This window comes from Sphaerodactylus townsendi, linkage group LG05 (genome assembly GCF_021028975.2).
Source record: "Sphaerodactylus townsendi isolate TG3544 linkage group LG05, MPM_Stown_v2.3, whole genome shotgun sequence".
Taxonomy (NCBI): domain Eukaryota; kingdom Metazoa; phylum Chordata; class Lepidosauria; order Squamata; family Sphaerodactylidae; genus Sphaerodactylus; species Sphaerodactylus townsendi.
Window position 1 is genome coordinate 59,291,073 of NC_059429.1, and position 10,693 is coordinate 59,301,765.

The 10,693-nt window shown below is 36.5% G+C and overlaps 1 protein-coding gene across 1 annotated transcript in view; it reads right to left on the reverse strand.

Moving 5' to 3' along the window:
* Window positions 1-9,832, reverse strand: part of LEPR (leptin receptor) — a 90,725-nt gene extending 80,893 nt beyond the window's left edge. The window contains exons 1-2 of the mRNA XM_048498469.1: window positions 9,736-9,832; window positions 4,157-4,213 (exon numbers count right to left, since the gene is read on the reverse strand). The gene's annotated coding sequence lies outside the window, so the exon portion shown is untranslated. The remainder of the gene's footprint in view (window positions 1-4,156; window positions 4,214-9,735) is intronic.
* Window positions 9,833-10,693: the final 861 nt, after the last annotated feature.

The following is a 10,693-nucleotide window of genomic DNA, read 5'->3' on the forward strand; positions in this document are numbered from 1 at the left end:
ATAATAAACACCCCAGCCCTCAAGAAATATGGATTTGTTAATAGATATTAGCTATATGAAAATATGTGCAATATTTTTATCCACTTTATCGCCTGTCTCAACATCATATATTCTGTTTCATTTTCTTAATTCTTCTGTTTGGGGCAAGAATCTAAAAAACTTTTTTAAGTTACTCCAAAAGCTTATGTGTATCTCATAAGACTTTTCTATTTTGAGGGATAGACCCTCAACCACAGTGACATATTACAAGTTATTTGTGAAATACCAGTCAGCTTCAAAAGTGATTTGCTATATACCGTGTTTCCCCAAAAATAAGACAGTGTCTTATATTAATTTTTGCTCCCCAAGATGTGCTATGTCTTATTTTCAGAGGATGTCTTATTTTTCCACTCCACAGCTGCATGCTCTGGTGTTCTGTTTGCCAGGCATGCTTCCAAACAAAAACTTTGCTACGTCTTACTTTTGGGGGATGCTTTATATTTAGCACTTCAGCAAAATCTCTATTACACCTTATTTTCAGAGGATGTCTTATTTTCGGGGAAACAGGGTAGTATAGGCAGCTGTTGCTTAAGAAACACAAGCTCAAAGCCTCCTCAGATGTGCAGAACTAGTGACATTAGCCTTTGACTCCCTGTCCATGTTTCCTGGTTGTGGTCTTGTTTCTTGACTCATAACTGTTGGAAGTGACTGCTATCTCTTAACCTTAGACTTCAGAAGGAGACTTGACTAGAGAGTCAGAGAGATAGATGAGTCATGACATTGAGCATACTTTCCCTAGTGCTCTGACACTATCCCTTTGATGTGTAGGCTGATACTATCAGGGATACTTCCATCCTGCTTCTTCTCATACTATAACTAACATGCACACTTCTCAATCTTGCAACCATGAGGGCAGGATGCAGGTCCTTTATCTCCCTCAATTTTAGTTAATTAGATTAGATTCGGAAACTATTAGATTAGATTTGGAAACTATTCTCTCAGTTTCTGAGAGAATAGGGTATTGCAAATCAGACTACAGTTCCTTACAGTCCCTCCTAGAATGGTGTTGCAGAGAGGAGGAACCACACACTACTGGACATGGTAAGATGCATCATGACAGATACATACATTTAGGCTTCCCATTAAAACCACAACCACTACATCATATGAGCTGTGGCAGAGCCATAAACCTATCATAGGCCATTTATATGTATTTTGGAGCAAGGAAAGAGAAAAGGCCTCAGCTAGACAGACAATAGGGCCACAGAAATGATAATGGTAGGATACTCAACTAAGAGCAAAGACTAGGATTTTTAGATTTGAAGATTATATTTGCAAAGAAAATTTAGGAACTCTTATCCATGCCATTTTTTCAAGGAGAAAGAGGGGAAATTGCTTTTTATATTCAAAAATGTTTAAAACCAAGAAAGATTACTGTAGATCTCGAAGTAAGAATATTAGGAGTAGAAACAGATTGGGTAGGCACCAAAAGTTTCCTGGTTGCCATATATGTTCCAAACAAAAATATTTTTATAAAATATTATCAAATTTAATCCTTGAGCAACCATATGAAAATATCATATTATTAGGAGAATTCAAAGAAATTGTAAATGATAAGCTTGACCAATTATTAGACAATAATAAGAAATTAAAACAAAGCAAAAAAGACAGACTTCCAAGATCATTTGTGGATCTTGTTCACCATCTTGAGCTTAAAGACATCTGGAGAGAGGGGGGAAGATATGCTAGGAAATATACATATTTTTCTAATAGATGCAATTCATATTCCAGGATTGATACGATTTGGACAAATAATCAATAGGAAGAAAATCCACACAGGAAAAATGGCTACAAGAAAGGGCAAATAATTTAAGGTTTATTAGATAGAAACATTTCATTTCTGCCAATGAACCTGAAAAATTGTTAACAGCAAAACTGAGACAAGAAAAGATAAAATAATAGATAATTTAGAAGCAATACAAAAAGAAATAACAATATTTTTCAGCACTATATCAGAATAATGAACAAGAGAAGGAAAAGATATATAAATATCTTGAATCAGAACCAATACAGGAGACATCCAAAAACCAAAAAATAATTTTAAATGCCCCAATCACATGAGAAGAAATCAAAACAATTGAAAATATGAAAAATGGTAAAACCCCAGGACCCAATGGCTTAACAGCAAAATATTATAAAACCTTTGAGGATATTCTAGCTCCCCAACTTACACTTTTACTGAATAAAATATTAAAAAATGGAAAGATCTCAGAAACATGGAAAGAAGCCCACATTACATTAATTCCAAAAGACAAATTAGAAGTTTTCCTTACAAATGGTTTTAGATCTATTTCATTACTCAATAATGACTACAAATTTTTTACATCAATTCTGGCTCAAAGACCTCAAAAAAATCACAAGAATATTTACATACAGATCAAGAAGGTTTTGTCCCAAAATGAAAAGGAAATGGAAACATTAGAACAGTACTAAATACTATAGACTATTTAGATACAAATCCAAATTAGAAAATGGTGATTGTCTGTTTAGATGCTGAAAAGGCATTTGATAATGTAAATTGGGAATCCATGAAATTAATCCTAAAAAAATGAAAATGAGAAATATATGTATTAATTCAGATGAAGCGATATATCAAAACCAAAAGGCAAAATTAAAAATAAATGAAAATTTGATGGAAGAATTTAGGATCGATAAAGGAACCAGACAACGATGTCCACTCCCTCCTCTCTTGTTCAATATAACACGAGAAGCTTTATTAAATAAATTAAGAACTCAAAAGGTATATAAAGGATTAAATATAAATAAAAGTAATATTAAACTAAAAGCATCTGCTGATGACATAGTGATCTTTGTGGATGATCCCTTAAATAATTTACTACCAACTCTTCAATTAATCAATGAATTTGGAAGAATAATTGGGTTTAAAATTAGCAAGAAAACAAAAATGCTTTTTTTTATTTGACAAACAATGAACAAAAAGAATTGACTAGACAGACAGATATACCAAATGAAACTTTAGTTAAGTATTTATGAATTTATATAGGAAAAACAATAAGATTTATATGAATAATTATGGGAAAAATTGAAATAATAGTAATAATAACTGAGAAAAATTAACCTTGTCTTTATCAGGTCGAACAGCATTAGTTAAAATGACAATTTTACCCAAGCTGGTCTACCTTTTCCAAAATATCCCAATTATTACTTCAATTAAAGTCTTCAATGAATGGAGAAAAGATATAACTAGGTTCATATGTGGGGTGGGGGAAAGACCAAGGATTAAATATACATCACTAATAGTTAGACCAGAAAGAGGAGGTCTATTGCTGCCTGACTATCATGATGCCTGTGAAATTACTTGGTTTAAAAAATGGATGATGCTGGATGACGAAGAGACTCTTAATATTTAGGATTATGGAAATAGCTAGGGGTGGCATAGGTATTTATGGCCATCAAATATGAATAACAGATAAGCAGGTTTAAATACCATATTATCAAATAAAAGAAGCTTTTATACAAGATTTTAAAATATGGCTGCCTTGGACAATCTCCTACTGATTTAAACAAAAGAAATGGGACGGTAACGAGAAGTTGGTGAGCAAGATTTATAAATATGTATAACAAATGGAATTGGAACAAGATGTAATTAAAGAAACTATGATAAATGGCCCCAAGACTTTGGAAGATCAATACAATACTCTGAATGGGGGAAAAAGTTGGAGAAAACACCAACATTTTACCCTACATATGGACCTAAGGGAAAACTATTACAAAGTTTTCCACAGATGGTATTTAACTCCCCTTTAATTGGCAAAAATTGTTAAAAATTCCACACCAATTTGTTGGAAGTGCAAGAGACATATAGGTGCACAACTCCATATGTGGTGGAGTTACAGAAAGATTAAAAAATTCTGGAAAAAATGCATAAATATATACAACAAATATTAGGCGAAAAGTTTGAATTAAATCCAGAAAAATATCTACTTGGAATTTGGAATAATAATGAATCAACTAAGAATCTTAATTTATTTCTAGACTTAATTACAGCAGCAAGAGTGTTGATAACAAAAAATGACAAAATGAAAAAGCACCATGATATGAAGACTGGCTGAAATTGATCTTAGATTACATGGAAATAGATAGACTATCCACTTACCTGAAGAGTCTTCAAATGAATAAAGTTGAAAAAATCTGGAATCCCATGACAATATTCCTAGAAAGAAAACATAACAATTATTTTGTAAAATAGAAATATATATACACTACTAATTTCAGACTACAGATTTTTTTTTCCTTAGGGTTTTTCTATAGGGGGGTTTTCTTCTCTTTTTCCCTTCATGTGTGCACATTTTTTTCTTTTTTATTTTTACATATGTATAGATTTATGGTTTGTGTTTAGTACATCATAGTCATTCAATTATATTTAATTATGAATGGATTAATAGACACTATTGATAGTTACTACAATTTAGTAAGTTTTATATACAGTACTGTAATTAGATACTAATTCTATTTTTTTGTATTTTTGTATCTTGCTTTTGTTGCTGTTTTCCATTTTTGACTACTTTTTGACAGAGTGGAAGTTATTTATTTTATTATTCGTCATTTAATGTTTAATTACTCAAGAAAGTATCAATGATTGATATGTAAATTGAATCAATACCAAAGATTTGTATTCAGTTTTTTTATTGTGTTATTAAGAAATGTATCGCCCTCTGGGGGTAGGGCGGCTTATCAAATCGAATAAATAAATGAAATAAAAAAATTAAAATGCAATAAAGTTTTAATTTTTTTTTAAAAAAACACATAATATAGAAGATGCTATAAAACCAGACCACAGAACCACACTCACAGAAATTGACTTTTGCACCAGTAGTTAATATACAACAATAAGAACACTCCTAAGTATCACTGCTAGTAGAGGAATAAAATTTGAGCACCCTGCCATGAAGACTGCATTCTTGCATGTAAAACTAGAGGAAGACATCTACATGCAGCAACCCCCATTTTGTTTAGAAAGGCAAAGAGAGACTTGTATGCAAACTACAGAACAGCATTTATGTGACCAAGATTCTTGAATTCCAACAGTAACACCCTTTTTTTGCCTTGCATCTCTTTCCAGTAAAATTATTTCTTCCCAAGTGTTGTCAATTAACTCATGTTTCTAGAAATGCTGGCCTTTTTCCATGTGTCCTCCACCTGTCAGGCTGTAAATCTGCAAGAGAAACTTTGTGTAGCCTTACATTAACTTGCAGATCCAAAAAGCTGTGTTACAAATAGCAAACGGCTTTACTTTCTTTTCCAAACAGCAGTCTCTCCCTTCCATCCTAATGGCAAATTGCTTTTGAACCAAGAAAACTTTCAAAAGAACCATGAGCAAAATTCCATTTGCAAAACAAAAACTTCCCACCTCTTCCAATCTTGTTCAAGCCCCTATGTCAATAAAAAGGATGCTGCAGAAAACTGGGAATGGTCAGAAACAGTGCAGATAATAGCATAGGCAGGGATCCCCCCTGAGTGATAACTCCATATTTACAGATCCCTCCTTGCTTTTGTACAAGGGTACCTTCAGCTCCAATGCATACAATATTGCATGGGGGAATCTGTTCATTAAAAGTAAAAAGAATCTGGTAGCTAGAGGAAGTTATTTGAATCTCAAATGCATAGTTCATAATGTTTAAACAGGTAGACTTTAAAAACAAACTCTTCCTCACATTACATACAAACATATATACAAAGTGACTACCTGGCATACAGTTCAATCCTATACAGTTAAATCCTTTTCTGCACAATGATTTAGAAAGGTGTTAACTCTGCTAAAGATTGCATTGCCAATTACATGTAAAACTTAAGAATAATTTACTATATAAACAACCAATGAACTCTATAATGTGACTACCCTATTCTGTGGTATGCAAGTCACACATGCTTTAAAGATAAACTAAAAATTATTACGCTGGGAATAACAAATGCTTATAAACACTTATCCTAATTAATTCCATTTCCAAATCGTTGTTTAATCATAATACCTTGAAATTAAAAGTTGTTGCACCTGTATACAACAATGAAGAGTCAATGTCTATGTTAGCCATCTTCAAAATCATAACCAGGAAATATTTTTAGGTAGGAAAATGCTTCACTTGAATGATTCAGGCTGGTTCCACATAGAGGTTTTTGTCTGCCTTGGCTTCTAAACTGCTGCATTTTTAAAGCATCTTCATGATTTCATGGTCTAATAGGGTTCCAACTGTCCTTTCCCCATTCTCAGTAACTCTTTCCCAACCATTCTGAGAAGCATTCAGTCCAAACTCAGTATCACACCATTTGAACAGATAAATCCTGGGCACATCAGTACCACTTGCCTTCTGCTAGCCCTTAATGGATCCCCATTTTCCCCAGTGAACCACTGGAAATCTTTCAGAGAGGTGAAAAAAGTGGTATTGTTATAGGAATACAAAGATTCATTGCTGCAGCAACTACCAACTTTTCAAAGTCCTCAAGTGACACATTGGGGAAAAAATAAGTAAATGGCAGCTGAAAGTGCACAGTGCACAGAACATTCCTGTGTGGAAGCTCTAATGCCAGTGTGCATGCCCCTGCATGAATACAAAACAGAGAATCCTCAAAGAGTAGATGCAGTCCAAATTCATATACATTTCTTTAAGCTTTTTTACCATTGTTCAACATTCCTTTTGTTTTAGGGCCTGATTCCAATTGGTTTAAATACATCATTTCTTGGTAAAATTTTTCACAAAACTATCAAAAATTACCTAGAGAGATGATCTAGGAGGCTAGAATAGAAAGACCCATATTCTACTTAGCTAAAAAAAACTTGTCCATGTCACCATCATACAACCACAGTAAATCAAAATACTAATTTATCAGTTTTTGTTATTTCTACATATGAAAATCCCTTATTATTTTATGATCTTATTGTTTCTTAATCATCAAAGTAAAATAGTTTTGAGATAGAATGTTGATCTTTGTTCTTTCTTGCTTTTAGGAACAGAGAAAAACTGACTGGAGAGCTATTCTTTCACTAATTTGAAAGTTAATATAAATTTTGTCAAAAACTTGAATTGAGCATAGCCTTAATAACATTGCTGCATAAATCCCACATTCAATACTTTAAGAAATACAAGAACATTTGTTTCTGATAACTGATCCCACTTTTCTGACACAAAACTTGAGGCACCTTCACTTTCATACTTGGAAAGGTTTTCTTTTAGACTCATCTCCCATGCCTTTAGACATCTATTTAGAAAAGGGTGCAGGAAGAAAGAACTCCCCCCCAAAGAAACCACTCTTCTCAAGTGTAATGTATTGTGTTACACTTAAAGACATAAAATCTCTCCTTAAAACTATCTAACCACTGAAGTTTGTGAGAACAGTTCAAGCAACACTTCACTTACAAATAGAAAACAGAATGTACAATCCACAAATCACTGGAGCTCAAGTACTTGCTCAATTGGGATAAAGCAGCTTTAAAGCACTGCCATATAAAGCATGTAAAGTCACGTACAATATCTTTCACACACGTTTTGTATTTGCATATTAATATTGTTAATTTTATGTGACAGGAAGGTATCGTATGTGCATTTCAGTCAAAGCCAGTGTGGTATTGAGGGAAGAGAGTTGAAGACTTGGTCAAGAAATTCTTGGGTTCAAATCATACCCAGCTATAAAGTTGAGATGCATCAAGAGATCCTAAGAAGATCACTACTGGATCAGACCAGTCAGCCATTTAGCCCAGCATCCTGTTTCACACATTGGTCAACCAGTTGTCCTAGAGGGGAATTGAATCTGAATATGGGGGAGGTTTTCTTTAGTCACTGTGGCAAGTAGCTAATGATGTATGTATCTTCTATGAACCTGTCTAAAAATTTTAAGTTATATTCATCAATGGCAATGAATTCCACAACTGAATTACTCACTGAATAAAGAATTTTCCTTTGCTATTCCAGAAGTTATTGCTTCAACTTCATTGAATCACCTGAGTTCTAACATTATGAGAAAGGGATAAAAAGGTCTCTCCATTCACTTTTTCCATCCCAGGCATAATTTTTATAAATCTTGACTATATCTCCCTTTAGTTGCCTTTTAAAAAAATGAAAAGTCTCCTACTTGTTAGCCTTTCCTCATAGGAAAGGTACTCCAACACCATAATTCCTTTGGCTGCCCTTTTCTGTATTTTTCCCCTGCTTTACAATACTTCTTTAGATATGGCAACTAGAACTGTACACTGTATTCCAAACGAGGCCAGAACATAGATTTATCCAGGGGATTACACTGTTGGTTGTCTCATTGTCAGTCCCCTTCCTAATAATTCCAATTTGATGAAGCGTGGTTGCATGTCTGAATGACAAAGGGCATGCAGACAAGTGAACAACCTATACAGGTCTTGGATCAAACTATGTTTTAACTCTGATGAGCGCAGTTTAACAAATATTGCGCACCCAGACCTATTTGCCTCCGAATGGTATTGACTTCTTAAATCAAAAATCCACTCTCTAAGTTTAATACTTGGAGATCTCTGTATGCTGTCACCCAGAGAGATTCTGCAAACCTTAAAAAGCAGACTTCTATAACAGGAATACCATATCTTGTTGGGCCAAGCAAATAAATCATGCTCACCTCTTTCTGTCGGAATAGTTCCAGAACAGGGGCACATAGCCAAATATCTTGAACTATTAACTGAACCCCAACAGAGATGGATTATTACAAGGGCCAGATGCAATACTTTTCCATCCACGGTGGCCATTACTAAAGGGTTGCTACCTATCTATCCCCTCTCCCAGGATCGGGTCTGGTCCACCACACTCGTAAAACCAAGTGGAGACTCTTGCTTAACAAGCATTATACTTTGACTGTCCGAGATATGTGGGTATTAGGAATTTCTCTCCTGGGCGGGTCTTAGACAAATCTGAAAGAGACTCTGACAACTCTGTTGTGGAGCTTTTGTTAAATAACACAGAGGCCATGCTCTTGGGAAAAAGAAGCAAAATTTATTTTACAAGTGACAGAATTTTCTAAGTAACGTCCAATGCTAGATGCAGTTTATCTGTCTGTGTTTTGAATGTACTTTTGATTTGTGCTTCAGAAATGTCTGTAATGCTCTGGAGCCTATTTTAATATGCCTAATAAAGGTTGTTGTATTGTATTGTAGCTATATAGGTCTTCCATCAGAGTTATAAATGAAAGAAATTTAGCCTCGTGTGTTTAAAATGCCATAAATCTCACATCACTAGCTAGGTGTTAGGAGAGTGCAGGGGACGTTTCTCTCTGTGTGCGGTAAAGGCAATTAGATCGCTCCTGCATGCTCACTCCCATTCCACCCCCACCCCCACCCCCGCGCGCTCTCTCTCGCACACACACACACACACACACACAGATTTCCTCTGACTCCCATCTCAACACACAACCACCACGACCAAGTCGAACTCCTCTGCACTCAATCGCCTCTTCAGGCGCAGAACTTCAATGAGGGTTAGTCTCACCCACCCCCCTCCCCGGAATAATCCTTTAAGTTCGCGAAAAAGTTCGCGAAAAGTAGTCCGCCCGGTCGCCAAAACAAGCTCCCGTCAGCCAGCCAGCGCGCGCTCCTGTGCGAGGCTCATACATACACTCCAATGCTTCCGCTCCCAAACGCGATCTCTGCCAAAAGACCTGCGCCAACCAACCGGCCGGGACTTGCTGCTGCAGGCCGAAGGGAGCCGAGTAGAAGAGAAGACCTACCTTGGCTGTGAGAATTGCTTGGGCTCCGGGTTGCTCTTTTAACGGTGGGGATGGAAGAGGAGGAAAAGGCAAATGTCCCCTCCTCCCGATGCTGTGTGGCCCGTCCTTTCCCCTAAATCCCCATGTTGTCACCCGGCTGGCAGTAGTACCATCCCTCCCCCGCCCGCGACACTCTCAGGCCTTCGTAAGCGTCGCCGCTGTCTGCAGAGAGCCTGGAGCTAGGCTGGCGCGCGCCACTGGCGAGGAAAGGCAGGAGGGAAGTGCAGCAGCTCTTGGTCTACCTACCTGTGCGGCTGCAGCTGTGCTGACCAAAGACTGGAGGGAGCATCACGTGGCGTTTGAGTCTCTTAGCGGCGTCTCCGAGACTATTTTGTGATTGGGAAGTGTGAGCGGGTGGCAAAAGCCTGGAATCTGGGCGCTTATACAACCCCCACCCCGCCCATCACCTTGTACTCCCCATCGCCACTGACCCGTATTGACGCAAACGCGAACCAAGCTGTCACGCTTCTAAGTGTGTGGAAAGTTCCTTTGGACCGGCAAGAGCACTTGCACCGTTATTCCTAGAATTCATCAGTTTGTTTACTGAGTTTGTGAGTTTCCTTTTTGGGAAAAGACTGAGGCAAAGAAGGTGTTGAGTAGTTGTGCCTTTTCTCCATCTACTGTTAGCATTTTGCCATCTTCTCCATGCAGTGACCCTATCCTATTTTTTCCCCTTTTGCTACATACATAACCAAAAAAGCCTTTGTTGTTTTTATCCTCTCTGGCAAGCCTCAGCTCATTGTGAGCTTTAGCTTTTCTGACTTTCTCCCAATACATCCTGGTTATTTGTTTGAATTTCTCTTCGGTGTTTTCCCCCCTTTTCCATTTCTTGTGCATGTCCTTTTAAAATCTTAGCTCAGTTGAAAGTTCTTTAGACAGCCATCCTGGTTTCCTTAGACACCTTCCATTTTTCCTCCTC